Source organism: Bubalus bubalis, chromosome 1 (assembly GCF_019923935.1).
Source record: "Bubalus bubalis isolate 160015118507 breed Murrah chromosome 1, NDDB_SH_1, whole genome shotgun sequence".
Lineage (NCBI taxonomy): Eukaryota > Metazoa > Chordata > Mammalia > Artiodactyla > Bovidae > Bubalus > Bubalus bubalis.
The window spans coordinates 179447949-179470179 of record NC_059157.1 but is presented as its reverse complement, the minus strand read 5'-3'; the positions used below and the strand labels follow the sequence as shown (position 1 = coordinate 179470179).

General features: G+C 48.7%; 1 protein-coding gene and 1 long non-coding RNA gene across 2 annotated transcripts in view; both read left to right on the top strand.

The window, feature by feature from the left end:
• Positions 1 to 22231, top strand: part of EPHB1 (EPH receptor B1) — a 463088-nt gene that overhangs the window by 10864 nt on the left and 429993 nt on the right. The gene's annotated exons all lie outside the window — the stretch shown is intronic.
• LOC123334813 lies at positions 12359 to 21854 on the top strand. The gene is made up of 2 exons (XR_006552954.1): positions 12359 to 12704; positions 20647 to 21854. It is a non-coding gene; the product is annotated as an uncharacterized LOC123334813 (long non-coding RNA).

Sequence of the window (22231 nt, the reverse complement as noted above, 5' to 3'; positions counted from 1 at the left end):
AGACACAGCCTTTCTTTCCAGGAGCTCACTGATTAACATGTTGGAGGGGGAGACAGAGCTGTGCAGACTACAGACTGTCACGGGAGGTGTGATGCAGTCTGCTAGCTGTGGTATAACAGTTGCACATCAGCTGCTAGGAGAAACCAAAGGAGAGGATCATACTCCAGTGGGAAGGATTTGAGGCAGGATTGTGTGTGTAAGAGACGGATAGAGACACATCCTCCTTGGGGGACAGGTAGACATTTGTCAGACAGAAATGGGAGTGGATTGGGATGAGAACCCAAAACTGATAATCCACTAGAGCTCTCCATGAAGGGCTTTACCTGTTTTGTTAGCCATATCTTCAGTTGTAGAGACGGATGTACAGCTTAAACTGGAGGAGAGCAAAGGTTAAGGAGTGGTTACTGGCCTTTGTTTTCTCGGATATTTTGGGACTCAGGTTGTGACTATCTGGGGCACCAAGGCTGTCTCAGGGCTCAGTCTGCTTTTCTTTGTTCCTTAGCTTTGTATTTGTGTTAGCCAAGTTCTGGGCAGAACACAGATGGTATTCTCAAAGGGTTAGTTGAGGAGAGTTCAGTGAAGAGACTCTTTTCTAGAGGTGTGACCAGAGTTAAAGGAATTAAATGGGCTTCCCCTGGTAGCCCAGCTGGTGAAGAATCCACCTGCAATGCAGGAAACCCTGATTTGATTCCTGGGTGGGGAAGATCCCCTGGAGAAGGGATAGGCTACCCACTCCAGTATTCTTGAGCTTTCCTGGTGGCTCAGATAGTATAGAATCTGCCTGCAATGCAGGAGACCTGGGTTCGATCCCTGGGTTGGGAAGATTCCCTGGAGGAGGGCATGGCAACCCACTCCAATATTCTTGCCTGGAGAATCCCTATGGACAGAGGAGCCTGGTGGGCTACAGTCCATGGGGACAACAAAAAGTCGGACATGACTAAGCAACTAAGCAGAGGACAGCAAGGGAACCAAACAGGATTGGGTGTACCCAGAATCTGGCAATAGTGGGAAGCGATAGCTCCCTAAGGCCAGAAATGGCAATGGGAGGTGCCATCAGGACCTGGTCAGGGCTGTACTGGGAGAGGGCCCTGGGGGCAGAAGCTGTAGTCCTAGACAGAGGAGTGCATGGGGGCAGAGAGGGGCGATGTAGTCCTGGAACTCTTTCTCCTCCACTTTCTCATCGCCTGCCAGGACCTCCTTTTGGGTGAACCCAACAAGAAGACAGAGGACAAGGTGGCCTGGTCCATGGAAGTCAGTCTCCTGAGCATCAGAAGAGTGCAACACGAGCTGGAGAATGGGCCTCGACGGGCTATGGAGAATAATCAGCTCAGCTATTTATCTTGACTTTATCCTCCAACAGCTCTCCCACCAGATACTCACGTGGCTGCTGGCAGCTCAAACTCATGTCCTCTGGAAATTTTGGCAGAGTGATGAATTCTCATTCCTAGTGGCTCTAGCAGAGGCCCTGGAAGTTTTGCCTCCTTGGCTCCCTTGGGTCCTAAGTCTCTCCATGAACCAGTCTCTGTCACCAGCATGTTGAAATGCACTCGTTGGCCAGCTGTGGGGTGCATGATTACCCATCCCCATAGCTGGGGGGAGAGGGGCAGCCCAGACCCACCCGAGCCCCCAGGCCAGAGATGGGGAGGGCTGGCTCCCCCCAGAAATGTCAGGGTGCTGTTCCTGGAAGTAGTGGGATTGGGTGCTGGACGGGGCAGCAGCCTTCCATAGCCATTCAACCTTCTGGCATCATTGGAACCTAAGAGAGCTGGTCTGCAAGGAAGGAAAGAACATGGACTTTCGGGGCAGAAGGAGGCGGCTGTGGCTGTGGTGGTCCTGGATGAAGTTGTGGGAAACGCTGGGGAAGCTGTGGGTGATGGAAAAGTGAGACCCCAGGAAGGGCAACCTGGAGATGGCTGGGCCAGCGGCCTCTGGCTGAGGATGTTCTCTTTATCCCTGAGCATTAAGATCAAACTCAAAGTGATGAACAGGCAGACTGAAGGGGTATTTGACTGAAGGCAAAATGAGTTTAAGACCAGAGCATCTCAGTTAGACTCTGAAAAAGGAGGGCTCCTTTTGGGGGCAAGATGAGAAAAAATGATGAGTGAGGAGCCATGCTTCTCACTGTATCTCTGGGTTCCAACACAGATGCCACAACATCCTAACCTAACCATCGCATTTAAATTGAATGCTCGGTGCAGAGCAAGAAGGAAAGAAATGTGAACTCATAGGTACCTGGTAAGATGGCTCATTTCCCCTTACTTTCCCCCACTCTCAATCATGGCTTAGTTTCACCAGAAATTTCCATTTTGTGTCAGTAGCACATTTAGTTTTCTGTGTACTTTTTGACTAGGTTTTGAGACTTGCATAAGGATGGCAGGTCTTCAGTGTCCTTTGCAGACTTCTTTTGTCACACCTTAGGTGTCTCTTTCTCTTTTGGGAGAGAGGTATCTGAAATCTGCTTAGAGTTCACCAGAGGAAGACTCCATTTGTCCTTCCAGGTTCCCTGCTCTTAGCTCCAACTTTCCTCTACTCCCAGCCAAGCAGAACAAGAACAGTTTGGTTTTTTCCTTTTTAAACGCGGTAGCACAGTGCTGCCGCTCCGCACGAAAACCCGTGGTTTTCTTTTTCCAATCAGAAGAAAGTAATTTTCCTTTCACTCACCTGACTAACTTGTTCAAGGCATCTCCTCCCCACCCTTTTCTGATATCTTGCTGCTAAGTATTTGCCAGTTCATTTGCATCTCAATGGTTCCTTAGCAACTATCATACTCTCTGGATTAGGTACAAAGCTGCTCTCTGACACAGACTGCCAGGGCTACATCGCCCTCTTTTATGGTACCTGAGTTCCCAAACTGAGCCCTGCCCAGACGCAAGAGACATTCACTGACAACATTGCATGGGTTCTGAATTACAGCGCAGTTCCCCTTTTACTCTATCTGACACGCAGACCTCTAAGAAGACCCCGGTTCTTGAAAGGCTCCCAAGAGTCCATATGTTCCTGAAAACTGCCCTCTGATGTAGGTCTTTGGGAAGAGAGTCACAGATCTCAACGTTGGATGAGTGTCCTGTCTTCAGACAGGCAGTGGGTTTGTTCCATTTTGTAGACCTGGCTGCTGAGGCTCAGAGAGGTGAAATGATAGGATGGGACAGGAATCTGGACACGCTGAGGTGGGGTGGCTGGAGCTTGGGACACTCTGCTGTCATAGACCATAAGAGTGACTCCCATTTGCCAACTATTGTGAGCTTTAGGAATAAACTGAAAGAAAGAATGAAAAAAAGAAATATAAAAAGCCAAAACATAGATATATGACTCTTCTGAAATCCTAGGAGCTTTTTATTTCTCACCTATCCAGAAAGAGTAATTGCCTGAATGAATATGCCACATGTGTACAGCACCTCGTTTCTCTGATCTTGGTGGTCGGCGTTCTTTCCACTCTTGGGCTTGTAGCTATAGGTCGGAGGAGTGAGGGGAAGCCCCATGTGCATGTGAGTTGGTGTGTCTGTGCATGCATGCGCTTGTGTGTGTATTTATGCAGATAACGTGGCTAGACTGTGGCCCGGGGACTGGTTAGCAAATCTGAATATTCCTCTCCAGTCAGTGGTGCTACTTTTTTAGCAGCACCAGGCCTCCACCACCAGGGCTCACTGGCACGGAACAGCTGGCAAATGGAAGATGCTATTCAGAAAAGGACAATGAGAACAAAGCTCGTTCTACAGCAGGGCTGACCTTTGCGACTCCCACTTCACGTTGTTATTAAATATCCGGAAAAGACTGAAAGAACAATTATAGTATTGTCATAACGTCTGAGTGCACAAGCCAGCCTTGTACAGGGACTCGGGGGCTCAGCTGAGCCTGACGAAGCAGGACTCAGAGACTGCACTTAATTTCTGCTCACCTGGAGGTGGTCTTCATCATTTCATGCCACAGAAAGCCCCCTAAATGCTGCATGCACTTCTGCCATTAGGGGCTCCAGGAGCAAATCTGTCCAGAGGAAAGGGGTGGGAATCCTTGGGTTTGTGCTTGGCTCCCTGTAGAGCTTTGTGTGCGGTCATGGTTGAGGCCATCCTAATGGGCTAGGCTGGCTGCTGGCTGCCAGGGTTCTAGGGAAAGTTTGCTGAGTTGTGTTGGTTTAAAGCCTTTCAGAGGATGGAGAATGAGTGACTGGCTTTGCCATAATGGGCCGTATCCTCCGGCTCAGGACACCACCTCACTGTGCCGAGGATGGGCACCCATTGCACAGGGAAAACCATCAGATGGGAGTTCCATGCAAGCACTTGGGCTGCCTCTGGGGTGTCAGGGCGGTCTCTGTTCTGCATCTGAACCAGTGTTTCTCAGCCTTATTCTCATTGTCCTCCCACCCCTCACTCCCGGGAGCCTTTGTAGATAATTTTTCCCGACAACCCAGTACCATACCCTGTGAAATATGCATTCCTGGAGAGACTGTCCATCTCTTTACATATTGAGGCCCTTTGAGGGGCCAGCGATGATTGTAATGGCTAAGATTTTTCATTCTGCACCTTCCCCCAAGAATGACTTGGCACCCCTGTTCAGAAAGCACGACCTAAACAAAATAAGCCTGGCAGGAAATTAGCCAGCCTTCTGCTGAGTTAGAGCACAACTTGATGTCTTTTGTTTTTCCACATAACTTTTATCAGGAGTGGCACTGGCCAGTCAGAATGGTGTCCACCTTAGCTGGCCTAGGAGATCCTCTGCTGCCTTCTGTTGCCTTTGGTTGTCAGGTCCTGGGCTGATCTGAGGGGCCCAGTGGAGGCCTGGGAACAGGAGGGTAACTGGAAACCTCAAGCAGTGGTGATTTACCAGTAAGTGTGGAAGGCTTTCAGTATTTTAACAAGCATGGCTGTGCCAGCCCACGCTTAGTGAATATCAGTCCCAAGTTCCCCAGATTTGAAAATGGTTTCTTGAGTTTGGGTCCATTTTTTTAGATAAACAAGCTTTCTTGAGATATGATTTCCACACAGTAACATTCACCAAGTTTAAGTGTATGATGCCATGAGACTTGACTGATGAATGTGGACACGTAGCCCCCATACAAACATGATATAGAGCATTTTCATCACCCTGCTGTGCCCTTGCTGCCGTCCCCTGCCTCTGTCCCTCTCTCCTTGGCCTTTGGCAAGCACTGATCTGATTTCTGCCTTTACAGTTTTGACTTTTCTAGAAGTTCATTCAAATGGAGTCACAGAATACGTTGTCTTTCTCTGTCCGGCTTCTATTCACTCAGTGCTTGCATTTCAGATTCATCCCTGTGGTCCCACATCTGTGGTTCCTTCTTTTTTATTGCTGAAAGGAAGTGAAAGTTTCTCAGTCATGTCTGACTCTTTGTGACCCCATGGACTGTACAGTCCATGGAATTCTCCAGGCCAGGATACTGGAGTGGGTAGCCGTTCCCTTCTCCAGGGGATCTTCCCGACCCAGGGATCGAACCCAGGTCTCCCACATTGCAGGTGAATTCTTTACCAGCTGAGCCATAAGGGAAGCCCTTTTTATTGCTGAGTAGTGTTCAATCAAATGAATATATATATATATATATATATATATATATATATATAAAAATGTGCTGTGCCTAGTCATTTGGTCATGTCTGATTCTTTGACCCCATGGGCATATACATATGTGTGTGTGTATGTGTGTGTGTGTGTGTGTGTATATATATATATACATGCTTGGTTTATATGTATACTTGGTTTATGCATTTAATAGTTGATCTCTATTTTCTTCTAGTTTCTAGTTTTTGGCTTTTGTGAATAAAGCTACTGGTCTAGGAGGTCCTGCTCTGGACCACAGTTTATGTGTCTTTGTGAAGACACAAAATGAAAAATAGGTTTTTGTTTCTCTTGTGTAAATACCTGAGCATGGAATTGCTGGATGATATGATAAGCGTGAATTTATCTTTATAAGATACTGCCAACGTGTTTTTCGAACGTTCTGCGTTCCGTCAGCTACATATGAGAGTTCCTCACCAGCATCCTCACCAGCAGCTGTTATTGTCGATCTTTTTAATTTTAACCATTGTGGGGAGTATATGACAGCATCCCGTGGTTTTCATTTGCATTGTTTATTAGTGTTGTACTTGTCACATGCTTCTTGGCCATTCATACATACTCTTTGATGAAATGATGTTCAGACCTTTAGTCTGTTTTGTGTGTGTGTGTGTGTGTGTGTGTGTGTGTGTGTGTGTGTGATTGGGTTTTCTGTTTTGGGCCCCTTTCCATGTGTATGGTTGATTGGAGGTTCCAGGGGAGCTTCTCCCTGACTCTCACTGACCACTGTGGTTGCTGTGGTATGCAGAGAGGGTTGGTGCCTGCTGGGTCTCATTCCTGGAGGTGGGGCAGGGGTCCATGACCTTCTCGACGAGGATGGCTGTCAGTTATCAGGGAAGACGTGCATTCCTAGATCAGAGTCAGAACCCTGGAGAGTGGTTCCTGCCGTGAGAATGTGTGAGCCTCTGCAGGAAGACACAGTCCAGGTCATCCGGGTTGTGTCACCCTGTGCTTGTTTCCTGTGTGTTGTCTGTAAGTGCCAGGCCTGTCTCTGCCATACTCCTGGGTTTGAAGGGAGGGTCCATGCCCTGCCCCTGCCCAGCATTGCAGAAGGACCTGGGCCTCTGTAGTGGTGGTGGCAGAAATCAGGCAGAGACCCCCAAATATCCTGCTTCTTCAGGGTGGTCTTATTACAGGCATCTTTTGGAGTTTCCTTCCTAAGGGGAAAGGTGTGATTCCTCGTCACAGGCTGTCCTCTGAGGGCTGGTGTGGCACTGCTCAGGATGCCTGGCCTCAGGCTGGGCCCAGCAGTAGGGCACCCAGGCGTTCCGTCACCTCTCTCCTGCTCTGCTTCTTGAGAGGCTTCCCAGATCCACTGGTCTGTGCTGCATTCAAGCCATAGGTCATGACTTTGGCTCATTTCTGAATGTAGATGACAGATGCAGGATTCCTCAGGCTTCTCAACACCAGGGATGATGTAGGCACTTCAGCCGCGTTTCCTGGTATTTGCATGATGATGATCAGTGATCACAGTAATCATGGGGGTGGTGACACATGACAAGGATGTAGAGGCCTGCCGCGGCGTCATCAAGAATTGATAGGCATGGCTGGGCCCCGTGTCACATCTCACAAGCACCTCTTGTGCCCATGAGCAAGGATGCAACTGACACTGAATCACTTCTGACCCTGGGCAGGGTGAGGGTCTCTGAGGGTCCCCCAGAATCCAGCCCAGGACCTGGCACAAGGAAGGCCCTTGGTAAACGATGGATGGATGAGTGGTTGATGGACTGTGTCCCTATCACACTGCTCAGGGTCACTCAGGGAGAGGCTGATGCTGGTGCCACCATGACATAAAACCAGGCTCATCAAGCACAAAGCAACAGCTGCATAGGAACCCAGATCTAATTGTGAAGACAAGACTGACACATCTGGGGCTGGATGGAGAGACCAAAGATGGTTCAGACAAGGAGCCACCGTTGAAAGGACCTGTATTATAGGAAGCCTAGGGGTAAACTGTACCTTGAACATGTGGAGATGGAAAGTGGTGGGGTGCATGTCATGGCAGAAGTAGCAGAGGTGGAGGCCGAGCACGGGGAAAGGAAAGGCAAGAGGCAAGTACATGGAGCAGCAGTACAGCCAAGTGAGTGCTCAGTGGCTCAGCCAAGTGAGTGCTCAGTGGCTCAGCCAGGTGACTGGTGCTGTTGGAGGTTAGAGGATGGAGAGATGGAGTGGCCAGGGTAACCAGGATTGCTTCCTGAAGGAGGGACACCCCTTGAAGAAGGTAGAAGGTTTGTGCTTGTAGAAGAAGCAGGCATTCATATATAGGATTCCCTTCTAGCCAGGCTTGCCCTTCTCTGGGCCAAAATCATCTGGGCTGGAGAACCTCAGAGAAGCCCATTTCTGTGACTTGTGCCCCTCTGTCTTGGCTCTCCTGGCTCCACAAAGCCCAGGAGATGTTCCTGTGGGGAAGGGCTTCCCATCTATGCTACATCCTGAATCCCTGGGCCTAGCTGACACTGCCAACATGGCTTCATCTTGGGGAATGCAGGATGCTTTTTGCAATGGTCTGGAGCAGTTCTCACAGCTGTGTCTTCTCTGACCTCATACTCAGCACGTGGTATGCCAGCCAGAGCATGGGCCTTACCTGGGAGCTTGTGGGAAATGCAGAATCTCAGGCCCTGCCTCGAAAGAACTGTATTCAGATCTGCCTCAACCCGAGCCCTAGGCTTTAAGACTCTTGCATCAGGGAAGTAGCCTCTTTAAACAATTTAACAAATAATTTTTTGAACATTTTTTAAAAAAGGAATTGCTCCAGATTGCTGAAGACCAAAGAGACATGACAAGTAAATAGAACACATCCTTTACTATACCCTGGTAAAGAAATTGTTCTAAATCACGGTATTTGGATAGTTGACAATGAACTCCCCAAATTAAGGGAAAGGGTCTCATTAGATAAAAATATCATCACAATGTTAAAATTTCCAAATTTAGCAACTGTATTGTGGTCAGATGGGCTTCCCCGGTGGCTTAGTGGTAAAGAACCCACCTGTGATGCAGGAGCTGCAGGAGTCATGGGTTCAATCCCTGGAGTGGGACAATCCCCTGCAGGAGGGCATGGCAACCCACTGCAGTATTCTTGCCTGGTGAATCCCATGGACAGAGAAACCTGGAGGGCTATAGTCCATAGGGCTGCAAAGGGTTGGACACGACTGACGACTTAGCATACATGTGTACACTGTGGCCAAGTAAGAGAATATCCTTTTTCTCCTCATGTATGCACCTTGTTCTCAGATGACTCGGGAAGAAAACAAGCAAATGAGTGTGTGTGTGTCCTGTAATAAGTGTATACATAATGCAAAAGCATATATGGCATCGATTATATTCTCATACTCTAAAATACATGTGTAGAGAATAAAAAGCAAATGTGGCAAAACATTAAAAACTGGTATCTCAGGGTCAGGCTGCATCAGGGTCTATTCATGACACTTTCTTGTGTAATTGCTATCATTTGAAAATAAAGAGTTTTTTTATAAAATGTGTCTTGTTTAAAAGTTTGATGGATGTTGCAAGTTACCCTCCAAAAGGCTGAACCAATTTATATTCTCACAATGCCAGGAGAAGGTTGCTGCAGCTGTCTGATGTAGCTATTTTTAATTCAGCTATTTTCATGCCAGGGACTTTTTTTGATGGGGTCATATATCAGTTTTGACCTGTGGCCATTTTATTTTTTCCCAATTTATTATGAATATTTCTGAAAGTAAAGACAAATCATAGTGCAGTGAACATCCATAGCTGACCACCCAGTTTCAACAATTGTTGAGTATTTTACCATGTTTATTTATCAGCACATATTTTTTGAGGGGTAGGGGAGGTTGGGAGTTGAGACTCAGCACAATTCAGTAACAGGTAAGTGATGGAACCACTGCACCTTCTGCGTCTGGTCCTTGGCCTCTTGTCTCTCAGGTTTTTTTCCCCAAGTTGCTTCCTTAACAGATGGAATTATTTTGTTTTGTTTTCTGGAGCACTTTAGGAGAATGCTATAGTCAGACAAGCCTGAAGTGAGGTTCCATCTCTGACCCTGGGCTACTTACCTCGCTAAGCTCATCTGGTAAGTGGGGACAGTACCCCTTACCTCTTCAGATTGTGGTGAAAGATAAATGAGGCAACCTGCTTAGCTGTTAGTATTCTCACTTCTTCACAATGTCTCTTTGTTTAGTGCAGACCTCCAGGCCACCTCCTCCAGCAAGCTGATCCCTAAGTCTTTACCCTGCCGACTAAGACCTTGTGTGGACCTTACATTGCTGGTATGTGCTTCTGTCCTGTCGGCTCCAATTGTCTCTGGAAAGTTGATACACGGGTGTGTGTGCTGGGGTGAGGTTAATTAGCTGACATCACGACCAGGAATCACAGCCGCAGGGCTTCCGTGTCACTAACCCCCAGTGAGCGCGTCAGGGTGAAGATCCCGCAGCCCAGGCAAGTAAGGAGAGCGTGTGGCTCACCGTTCCCTTTCCCATCCTGTCTCCAGGATTTCTTCTTGCTAGACCAGGATTCATGTTTGTAGGGGTAGGGAAGCACAGTCCTGGGGCTAGGATCAGAGGAGTGAGGCGTGCAAATTTAAGGGGGCATCAAAAACTCAGGAACCAAAATAAATATTTTAATGCAGTTTAAAGAAAATCAAATCTTCAAACTCTAGCCTGTGGGTTGGCTGCCTATTTCTGTAAATAAAAACGTTTTAAAATGAAGTTTGAGGGTCTCAGTCTGCCTTGGCCTCTCTCTCTGTGGCCCTGGGAACTGAGGGTGCTGGAGAGTGCTCTCGAGCACTTGCTGTCCTCAGCATGGAATGTCCATCCGGCCGCTCTGGAGTTTGCACAGTACTTTCATCCCTTAAAGGCCGGACGCCCTGATGCTCTCTTCTTGGACTTATGGCCAGTGTGGCTCTTGGCTCAGCTAGAAAGAGCACTGGAGCTGGAGGTGGATGTGTGTGGTGGGTTCCAGTTGTACTGGGTGGCACTCGTTTCCCTGTCATGGTGGAGGGTCCACACAGGGCCCCTCCTTGGCCTCACACTGAAGGTGTGCTTCAACAGCAGAGGTGTGGTACTGGAGGCAGAGGACTGGCTGCCATGACCTTGGAAAGTCACCTCAGCCCGTCTAATGGGGTTGATGGGGTCCACCCTCCTGCCCTCTGAGGTCCCTAGTAAGAGGTTATTGAGTAGGAATTGGAGCCACTGCACATGAGATGCTCTTTCCAGAACTGGCCACACTCTGGAGATGCAAGCCACCTCTACCATAATAGTGGGTGCAATTGATTCTGGGGGCCAAGTGGTCATCCCTATAGTGGGGACCAAGTCTAAGACCCCACCACCTAGCAGAGGATGGGAGGGCAGGGTGACAGGCGGGGGCTTGCTTTCACATCTAGCCTGGTTCACAGATACCTCTCAAGGTCCCAGGGCTGAGCTCCCATCCATCTACTCCTCAAACAAGTGTCCCTCAAGTGTCCCTCTCTGCCTCATTCCTGGCTCACCTGAGCTTGTGGGGCTGTCTGTGCCCCTGACTCTGTGGCCAAGGGCCACATGGGGAGGAAGGATGTGGAAAGGAAAGGCATAACCAGGCACGGGATGTATCCCAAATGACCATCTCACATTTCTGGAAGATTCCCAAACCATTGTGGTAGATTTTACTGTTCTTTGAACATCATTCCACAGGTGAGAAACTTGTGTTCAACTCTGGAGTAATGAGATCAGAAGTCCCTGGTGCCCTAAGAGCCTGACAGGCAGTAGCAGAAGGTGTGGGGGATGTCTTGGCTTCTGATGTGTGACCTGACCGTGGTGGGCCCTTGCGACTGGGGACAGTGATATGGTCCCCCAGGAGTCTTCTACCCATCTGGCCTCTCCTCTCACATGACTGTGTTTTAGGGCAAATAGGTTGAGCAGAGGCCGAGGAGCAGAAGAGAACAGGTAGCCTGGCTGGAAACAGGGTGGAGTGGGAGGTGGGGCGCATTTAATCTTCAGACACCAAAGGATGCTTAGGGGCCAGCACTGGCACAGAGAGGGCTGTCTGAGAGGACAGAAATGGGTCTGTATGTGGGGTACCAAACAGGAGAGGTGGCAGAGGTGAGCTCTGAACTGAACATGGTGAATGCAAGGTGGGAAGGCAGAAACACACCTCTGTCTTACCATTCCCATGGTAAATTGGGGTTTTCCCTTGGGTGTGCGTCCCTCCTTTTCCTGGACATTGAGGGCTGGGGCTGGGTCCTCCTACTGTCTGTGCCTCGGTGCTCTGCACAGGGGGCCAGCAGACATTATTCCCACCCACAGGGAGGTGCAGTGGTATGTGCTGGGTGGTCTCAAAGACTGCATCCCTGTCTTCATTTGGGGTCGATGGGGTCCAACCTCCTGCTCTTTAAGCAGAAAGAATTATTGTGTAGGAATTGCTCCTGCCCTCTAACCAGTAAGAGATTATTGACTAGGAATTGGAGCTGCTGCACGTGAGATGCTCTGTCCCAGAAAGCCTTGGACAGTCAACTCCTCTGTAAAATGGGAATGAGCAAGACCCCCTTGTAGGAGCTTCAGTAGGGAGTGAGATGACACATGTCCAGTGCCTGGTGCAGTGCTAGGTGAGTAGTGGGTACTCAGTAGATGCATCCTTCTTTCCCCTCCTCAAGGCTGCAGCCTGGGGGTTCTGCTTGGAGAAGCTAGGTTGCCCTTCCCACCCATATCCTGCCTCCCGCAGCAGCTCAGACCCTCCTGCTTGTGGGCAAGGCGGCTGCCCTGCCCCGAGCTCATGCAGCCCCATTCTGTCCTCTCTGCCCTAATGGGGCTTCCGTGTAACAGACACTCTCACCTCTGTCTCCAGCCCAGCCTTGCCTTTCCCACCTCCTGTCTGAGCCTCACCAGGGTGGGCACAGCTTGAGGACAGATGGACACCTCTGGTGACAATGTCTGATTTGGTCGATGTCCGCTAATCGCCTTAACAGCTGACTCCAAACCTGTCACCTGACGAGATAAATGTGTGTTTCCTTCTCGCATCACGGTCCCTGGAGGCCAGTGGCGGGACTGGTGCTGGTGGAGGAGGAGTCCACCCGTTCTTACCTTCCCAGCCTGGAGGTGACACCTCACTGCCTCTCCTCTCCTGGTCCCAGCTGGACAGGATCTGGGAAATGGAGTGAGCATCTATCTGGGAAGAGGGCTCAGGTTTAGAGAGCAGGTATGTGCCTGCCGCTGTACCATGGCCTTTCTGCAGTCTGGGGAGAGGGGCGACGCCTCCCCGTTTCGGACAGGCTTATCCACCAGGAGGGCTCAGGATACTCCTCCCTCCCTTTGTCCCTCCCCGTTCCTTTCCTTCCTTCCCTCCATCCTTCCAGCGAGCCTCCCCTTAGACTGGCAACTGGCTGCCTTGATGCAGTGGAGGAAGAGATGCTCAGGGGTAACTCTTCAGATCATGGGGGCTGAGCTCTCTGATCACAGGCCAAAAGTGATGCAGGTTATTCCACTTAGAGGAGACCAGGGCCCAAGCGCTTCTTCACCAGCTCTTCTCGGTAGTTGCTTTTCATGTATTTATGTGTGTCTGACCGTCTGCAATGTGCCCCCCCCCCACCTGCTGCCCCCTCTTCTCCTGGCACTCCCGGCCTGCCCGCCTCCGAACGTCTGCACCGGCTGGCTGCTCCCGCTGCTGGGAAATAGGAGCAGAGAGATCAGATAAGCCTTCAGAGGGAGCACTGATTTTTAAAATGAAGAAAAGGTATTTGAATTAAGAAGATATGGAATTTTAAAAATGATAGTAAAATGGCAAAACCAGGGAACTAATTGCCAGAAAGAATTAGTGCAAGTGAAAAAAGGTTAAGTAAAGATAAAGAGAGTGATAACAATTACTGTGAAAAAAAAAAAAAAAAACGGTAAAAGCCCAAGTGGACAAGATAAAATGTGAAATTAAAAAACCTAAAATACTTGAAGGCTGGATTGTGTAGCCCAAGAAGACTAAATTCAGAAGGAGGCAGACATTCCCAGATCAGAGGCGATGGGGGCACAGCCCTGTGAGAGTTCCAAGGTGGACATCTGTCTCTTTCTCTAAGGATTCTTGGGCAGGACAAGTTCTAATGTGGATAGAAACAGTGCTTCTCTTTATGGGAACGAGGCTGGGGCGTGGATGGTGGGGCTGGGGGCTGGGGGCATCTGGCACTATTTGTCCTGCCCCTAGGGTCCCGCCTTTCTGTGTCCCTTTTCTCCCTGTGTTTGGGACAGTTGGAGGCAAGGAGGTAGGTTCTGTGTGTGCTTAGTCGCTCAGTTGTGTCCGACTCTTTGTGACCCCATGGACTATGTATAGCTCACCAGGCTCCTCTGTCCATGGGATTTTCCCGGCAAGAATATTGGAGAGGGTTGTCATCTCCTTCTCCAGGGGATCTTCCCAACCCAGGGATTGAAACTGCATCTCTGGCACTCAGAATTGGGGGCCACAAGCTAAGAATAGAGCAGCCCCCTCTAAGGCAGCATCTCAGGAGAACATAGAGTAAATGGATAGGTAAAGACTGTTAAAATGGGACAGGCAGGGCTAACAGGGTGTTACCAGTTTGGGAACTGGTGTGGAAGCTGGGGGGATCTTTGTGCTTTGCTGGGTTCTTGGGTCCCTGTGTAAAGGACTGCTTCAGCTGGCAGACACACTTCCTTCCCCCCCCCACTCCCCTCCTGCCTGGAACACAGTCTCCTGGCCACACAACTCCTGGTCCCCACCAGCCATGTCCCCACACAGGAGATTTCAGGGCTGTCTCCAGACATGGGCAAATTCCACGGACATCCTCCTAGCCTAGACTTGCCAGAGACTGGTGTCTCTCACCCTTGATACTGGTCATCCTTCACTCCCACCTGGCTGCAGGTGAGCTGAGATGTCAGGCTGATGGTGTGTGCAGGCTGGTGGGGTGGGGGCAGTAGCCAGCGTACATGCTTCCCTTTCTCATTCCTCTTGCAAAAGAATTTGCCCCCTAAAGTCAGAACCTGGCCCTGAAACTTCAGGAACACCTGTGATTCTTATTTAAAATTGTAGGATATTCCATAGTGTGTGTTTCCAAAGGCAGAACCTTTCCACCTTCTCCCCACCTTGCTCTAGTGAGCCACCCCTCACCAACGTATGGTCCTTTTTTATTTTGCCTCATTTTGCAAAGATGACAGATTAGTTACATCAGGGACCCTTCTGTTTCTACATAGCAAATTTTGTTGTTTTCAAAAAAAATTAAAAAAAAAAGATTGTTTTCAATCACCTTGGAAGAGATTTGTGTCCTCAGAATTGCTGGCAGAGTGCATGGGGATCAGTGAGCTGTGTGGGAGGTTGACTTGGCAAAAAGGCAGCTAGACTGTCCACCTTGGGGCCAGACTCAGCAAGACCTGCACTCTGGCCTCCCATCCAGCTAGGGAGGAAACAGAATTGCCCTTGATGGAGGGCACTGGGCCATCCCTTGCCCTGCAGTGGGACCAACCAGCTTCCCAATTCCCTGTACCCCCAAGCACCCAGCACTGGGTTGAAAGGCCTGGGCCTGTGGCTTCTCAGTTAATTGTTTTTGCTTAAAAGTCATTAAGTCTCTCAGGAGAAATGATGAACTGATGCAAGTGACTCACCTGCCTCCTTGATGGAGGAAGTAAATTCAGAGAGAAGCTTCCAGAATACAACTGCAGAGGAAGCTCTCCCAGATGAGAGATGTCTTCTGTGAGCAGTGGGCTTAATGAAAGGAGTCGGGTGGAGCTTGCACAAGGGAGAATCGAAAGGGAGCAGGAGGTCACCCTGGACTTGGGGATTGGAAGGAGCAAGGTGTCCCAGAGAAACCAGGCCATGCCTGCTGGGGGCATAAGGGAGCCCAGAGCAGTGCCTGCACCTCCGTTCAAAGCTGCCCGCAGGGTGGGTTCTTCCCAGATGGGGCTGCCCAGGCTGACAGATGAGTGCCCTGGGATGGTGGGAGGCAGGTCTTCCCAGACTAAAGGAGGGTCAGGCTCTGGATTATGGAGTGTGGGAGGGAAGGAAGTGCTGAAGGAGGAGGAAAGGAGCGAGGAAGAGGAGGAGACGGGTGTGGCTGAGGATAAGCTTCTTCTGCTTCACTGGGCCCCTTCTAGGCAGAAACACCTTGCAGAACGCTGGAGAAGCAGAGAGTGAGGACAGAGGAAAAAGGGAGAGAGGGCAAAGGGGCTCAGAGTTAGTTAGTCCTCTCCGATGCTCAGAATTTCTAGCCCCCATTGCCAGTCCCCAGTATCTGCCAGGATTCCTACTGATTCAGGCCACACAGGTTCTTTAAAACAGAGCTCTGAGGTCTTGGGGAAGAGAAGGCTTGCCTGTTGAGTGTCTGCCTTCCTTGCAGGCTCTGTGACAGGTAACCCCAAAGGCTAAGCATCCTCCTTTTCATTTTACAGATAGAGAAACTAAGGCCCAACTTGGCTAAGGTAACACCAGAGCCATTTCTGGGCGCCACCCCCCCCCACCGCCCCCCGCCGAGGGTAGGATTCTTTCTCCTATTCCCCTGAGGCCATTGGTGGTAAGGAATATGATGAATATTCTAAAAGCTAGTAAGTTTCCCATTGAGCACTAACTATGGGAAGACTCACACTGAGGCCCTCGCAGGAAATTGTAAACCCAAAGACATTTTATTGCCTGAAGTCAGAAGTTGGGGATAGCATCAGTTTTTGTGGCAACAGGCTGTGCTGTCACAGACAGATGCCTGGCTCAGCAGAGAGACAAGGCAGGAACATGGGAAGCCATGGCAGAGAGGATATAAAACATGATCCATTAGCCCAGCTGTGCAGGCCTGCCACCCACCCTCCCGCAGCATCAGCTTTCTCCAAGGGAGATACACTGATCTTCAGAGCAAATACAAGCAAATATAGGGGCTTGATAAACCACTGAATGCTTCTGCTTGCAAAGTCACAGAATTGCCAAAAACAAATTTGATTTCTCTAAAAGTTTTCTTTGACTGTTTGCTAAAAGGACAATACTTTTTAATTTTTCTTTTCTTGTTTTTTTGTTTTGTAATCCTGGGGCATTGCAGTTGGCTGAGTGATGATTGGTTCCTTGTGTGCCCAGCATAGGGAGGGGATTAATTCCTGCCAACATGGCATAGCAGGCTGGGGATGACAGTGGAGAAAGGGCAATCGGGGGTCAAGTACTGGAAGGCAAGTGGGTTTCTGGAAGGAGACTGGGTGGTTGAGCCCAGATGCTGAATATGCTGGGGCTGAAAGGCACTAGGTCTGGAGTTCCAACCATGTGACCCGAGAGCCCTGGATCCTTTTGCCAGTTGGAATCATTCTCATTGCAGTGTTCCATGTTGTTAAAAGCTGTAGCTGATTATGTTGTTCAAAGAGGGCTGCAACAACATCTTCCATCCCACATGCTCTTTGGCAGTGGGACTGCACCGGCACAGAATCAAATTCCCCTTCCCTGGAGTCTGGACTGGTCTCAGTGAGTTTCACCACTGATAAAATGTGGCAGAAGTGATGGACCTTCCAAAGCTAGGTCATCAGCATCTCGCAGCTTCCACCTGGATGTCTGGGAACTCTAGCTGTTAGGATGCTTATGCTGGGAACCCAGTTGCCATGTTATAAGATGCCCAAGCCACATGGGGAAGCCACGTGGAGGGGTTCCAGGTGTATGTCCAGCCATTTGAGCATCAAGCTTGGTAGAGGTGACCGTAGACCCTGCCAACAGACTGCAGCTCCTGAGTGACCCTCAGTGAGAACTACCCTGCTGAGCCCAGCCAACCTGCAGAATTGTGGCATGAAATGAAGCATCATCATCATCATCATCATCATCACCAGCTGCTCCATTTCCAGGGCAACTGTTACACACAGTACTCACAGGGACACACACAATGACTTGAATATGTCATGTGAGATGAAACTCAGTCCAGGCTCAGAGATGACAGTCATTCAGGTGACTGGCCCTGTGGTGGGCCCTAAAGTGCAAGGCCTCTGACCTTCAAAACCAGAAGACAGTCAGTGGCCAGCCTGTGGGTGAATCCTGATGTCAGGAGGGTGTGTGGGGAGTGTGGGGATCCGCCATCAGTCACAGGAGCCTGGCTGTTCATCTGCAGTTTAACATGCCAGTGAGGCCGGATCTGCTGCAGCTCCAATGGGATGGTTTTGAACCTCGGCATGCAGGACCGTTCATTTTATCTGGTTGGTTTTGGCTGAGTCTCCCAGCAATTGAGGTTGGATGAATGTCCCTTTGCAGAGTTTCATCCAAGCGGTTGATAAAAATGCCAGAGAGCACTGAGCCTGTGAAGTCTCACAGGAAATGCTGCTTCCAGGGGGCCCTCTTTGGGTACTATTATTCTGCCAGCTGTGAATCCACCAATTTGTACTTGTCTTGGCCTCCGCTTCTCCATCTGATGCACCATTTCATGAAGCGCCTTACTGAAATAGAGACACAGCATGATTTAGTGGCTTAGGAAAACTTTCATCAGGAAAGGAGTTCAAGTTGGTGGTTCTTACTCAGTCCATCACCCTCCAGTAGACCTCCGTGCTTCCCCTGTGTATGAATAGCGTCTGCTCCCCACCTTCCCCCATGGGTTGGCCCATGGGATACAGTGTTCACTGTTTTTACCTTTGTCTTACTTAAAGAAGAATTACATTTGCCTTCTCACTCTCAGTTTACTCCCCCTTTATTCGTCTTCTCATTCCCTGAAGATGTCTTTCTTTGTATCTGCATTGTCTTTCCATATTGTATTTCCCCACAGATAATATTATATCGTAAAAGGCAATGAAAACATTTTTAGATATGGTGCTTAGAATGAGTATATATTTAGGAAGTTCTTCCTGTTGTCATTGTTCAAATATTTTTTATTGAAGTATAGTTGACTTACAATATTGTGTTAATTTCTGCTATACAGCAAAGTGATTCAGATTTATATAGATTATATAATATATATTCTTTTAAAATATTATTTTCCATTATGGGTTGTCATAGAATATTGAATATAGTTCTCTGTGCTTTGTGGTAGGACCATGTCGTTTATCCACTCTCTCTATATAAAAACTCACATCTGCTAACCCCAATCTCTTGCACTGCAAGCTCCACCCCTCCTGCAACCCACTCCCCCTTGGCAACCACAGATTTGTTTTCTATGTCTGTGAATCTGTTTCCATTTCATAGACAGGTTCATTTGTGTCATATTTTAGATTCCATGTACAAGTGATATCACATGGTAATTGTCTTTCTCTTTCTGACTTACTTCCCTTAGTATGATAATCTCTAATTGCATCCACTGTTGCTGCAAATGCAATTATTTCATTCTTTTTTATGGCTGAGTAGTATTCCATTGTGTATATGTACCATATCTTTATTCATCTGTCTATGGGAATTAGGTTGCTTCCATGTCTTGGCTGTTGTGAATAGTGCTGCTATAAACACGGGGATGCATGTATCTTTTTGATTGGTATTTTTGTTTGGATATTTGCCCAGGAGTAGAGTTGCTCAATCATATGGTAGTTCTATTTTTGATTTTCTGAGAAACCTCCATATTGTTCTCCATAGTGGTGCCTCAACTTACATTCCCACCAACAGTGGAGGAGGGTTCCCTTCTCCACACCCTCTCCAGCTTCCCATTGTCACCTTGATGTCTAGCCTCTGGAAGTTGGGGTACAGTGCATCTCTCTTCCCATGTCTTTCCCCCTCATCAGGCAGGGAGAAGAGTCAGGCCTCTCCTCAGTGGCACTGTTCTTCATATAACTGACAGTTCTTGCTGTGTCCTTCATCTGCCTTCTCTGCTTCTGGATGAATAACCCTCACTTCCTTCTGTGTTTCCTCACTACCCCTGTTTTTCAGGGCCCTAATCATTTTTATTTCATTCTCCACTATAAATGATTTTAAAGCCCCTTGGAAATATAAAGGTTGTCTAAATAATAAATCATTGTTTTGGCAAATGATACTGAGACATTTAAAGAGAAAAAATTAATCACCCCCTTATAGCCATACAGCGGCTTTTTGCAGGGGATACCAAGTAGTTTGTAGAGCTCATCATTAATTCTCAACATCTTCTGGAGAAAAGGGGCAGGGGTCATTTATTTTACAGGGAATAGGCCGTGGAGGTGCAAGCAACTTCTTTGTCAGCACTGGGCAGTGTGGTCCATGCTGGAGAGGCCTCCGCTCTCAGTATCTGACACTGGGCCAGTGGGCTTTGCTGCCTCTTCCCCACTGTCACACAGTGGGCTTCCAGTGCCCCTCGCCTCTGTACATCTGCTGGTACAGAGTCCAGGATAATGACCATAAATCACTTTTCCCGTAGAGTGCATTCTCTGTCCAGAGTGCTTCAGTGTCTCCCACAGCATCAAGCACAAATGCCACAGATTCTGCCAGTATTCAAGGAGCCTGTGCTTACACATACATCAATCCATGAATTATTATGTCCATTTTGTAGATGAGGAAGCAGGCTTGTCGAAGGTCAGTGGCTTATTCTAACTCGCCCAGCTAACATGTGGCAGTGCTGGGATCAGAGACCAGGTTAATCTAACACTCTAGTCTAGTACTTTCTCTTCTCTCCAGCCTGAGCTGATGGCTACATCCATTCCAACTATTTCAGTTTTGAGTGACAGGAAGCAAAATCAATACATATAGACACACAAACATGTGTGTGTGTCCTTACCCATGCAGTTCAAGTATGTTGTGGTGCTGGTTTCAGGTGTGACTGGGTGCAGTGGGCTGGATGTGTGACTCAGTGTCTTTCTGTCTTTCGGCCCCACTTCCTCTGGGTTGGCCGCATGTTCTCCCATCACCATCAGTAGGTCCGTTGTCCTGATACAACACAAACAGGGAGATTCACTTCTTGGAAGTTCCTGCACAGATCCTGGGAGTCATTCTGGTTGATGCCAACCTAGGTCACATGCTCATCCCTGAACTGGTCACCATACCCAGGGGCTCAGTTCACTGATGGGCCTAGATTATGCTTTCCCTTGGGCAACTGAAGGGGTACGAGTTGGGACACTCTAAAGGGGAGGTGAAATTGCAAACAGGGACCATGGACAGTTATGAAAAGTAGGACGAGTGGGTGCTGACTGGCAGAAAACAGCCATTGTGCTCATCTGGGCTGCTCCTCAGATGGGCAGTGCCTGTCCTGCCAGCCTCTCTTTGCTGACGCTTGTTTCCTGATCCTGTTTTTTGCCCTTCCCATTTGAATCTCCAGGAGGTTGGCCTGTTTCCTGCCTTCTGGGACTGAGGAAGCCTCCTTGATGGCCTGGCTTCCAGAAGCTTCCTCCCTTGAGGACCTGTGATCTGGATTCCTGCTGTCTCTTCCTTGATAATCCACTGAGGAAAGACATCTGCTTGCCACTTTGGATAGTTTTCAAGAAAAGAGATAATGTCCGAGTTGGAATAAATGTGCAAAATTCACTTCTCTGTGGCATTTGGGGCTTTCTGTGAATAGTTGGTGAAAAATCACTGTAGCAAAGAAACAGAGGCTAAACTAATGGTGTATGAATGGGAACAAAAAAGATCCTGGGGTATTAATAGACCAGTGATGACTCTGAGTCTCAATGCAGTGCCATCATGAGAAGTCTGGTAGACAGCCAGCCAATTGGAATACAAACAAATGGGGTATTTTGGCCTGGGAGGTTGTTGTCCTCTTGTTCTATTCCTGGTCCATTAGAACCTTTTGGAGGCTTAGTCTCCAAGTGGACCACTATACCTGAAAATGCATTAATTCCCAGCATCTGACTCAGTCTCATCATGTTACAGATCAGGACTCTGAAACCTTGAGAAGCTGAATTAGGGTCCTGCAGTGGGTTAGAGGCAGAGATAGAAGCAGAGAATCTCTCTTGTGCCCTCTCTAGTGCTGTTTCCACTCTCTGTGGTTTTCCAGGGTGGTCCAACAAGGCATTTACGCTGGGGAATGACTGTGGGGGACCACAGGCTGACCCCAGCCAGGAAGACGCTAAGGGTCATAGACAGGATTTGATGGACTTTCCTAGAGACTGGTCAGCACAGTCCTGGGCATGCATGGATGCTGAGTCTGTGTGGTCCCCAGATTGGCTAATGATCTTCTCTGGGATGGGAAGTTTCTGGTTAGGATGGTGCCACCTCAATATTTTCCATACTGCAGAGGAATAAATAGTATGACAGGTGACAGAACCCTGGGGTGGGCCATGCAGGATGGCCCTGTGTCCCTTCTCTGGAGGCTTAAAGGGGGAGGTCTGAGCAGAAGTCTCTATCGCCCAGCTCGTACTCTGGGGAGCACCTACCATCTCCCAGAGCCCCTTTCTTCCTGCAGTCGATGAAGTATTGCTGTAGAGATGTGCTGTTTCTCAGACATGATTTGAATGAATGAAAAACTCTTATATGGTGGGTGCTATTTTTAAGACATACTAGCTGTGGAATAAAATTCTATGAAACACACAATTATTTAGTTGTCTTTGTTCAGCAACATTCTTCTAATTAACCACCACGAGCATCTATTGAGATGCTGGGCAAGCATGCCTGCTGCATGCTTGTTTTGATGGAAAAAAAAATTAATTTGTACTCTTGACCCCAGTCCTGAGTGAGTCTTTCACCTCAGGGGTGGGGAGTTGGAGGCTGTCTTTTTCCAGGGGACACTGGGACTTGGGAAGGTCGCCTCCCTCACGTGCCTCGTGGCAGCAGTCTCCCTGCTGGGCTGTTATAAGGGCTCTGAGAGGCTCCCCAGCAGTGTTGTCCTCTCCAGCACATCTGTTCTTCAGTCCTTCTCAGAACTCCTTTACATTTCTCTTAAAAAAAAAAACAACTTTAATTATGAA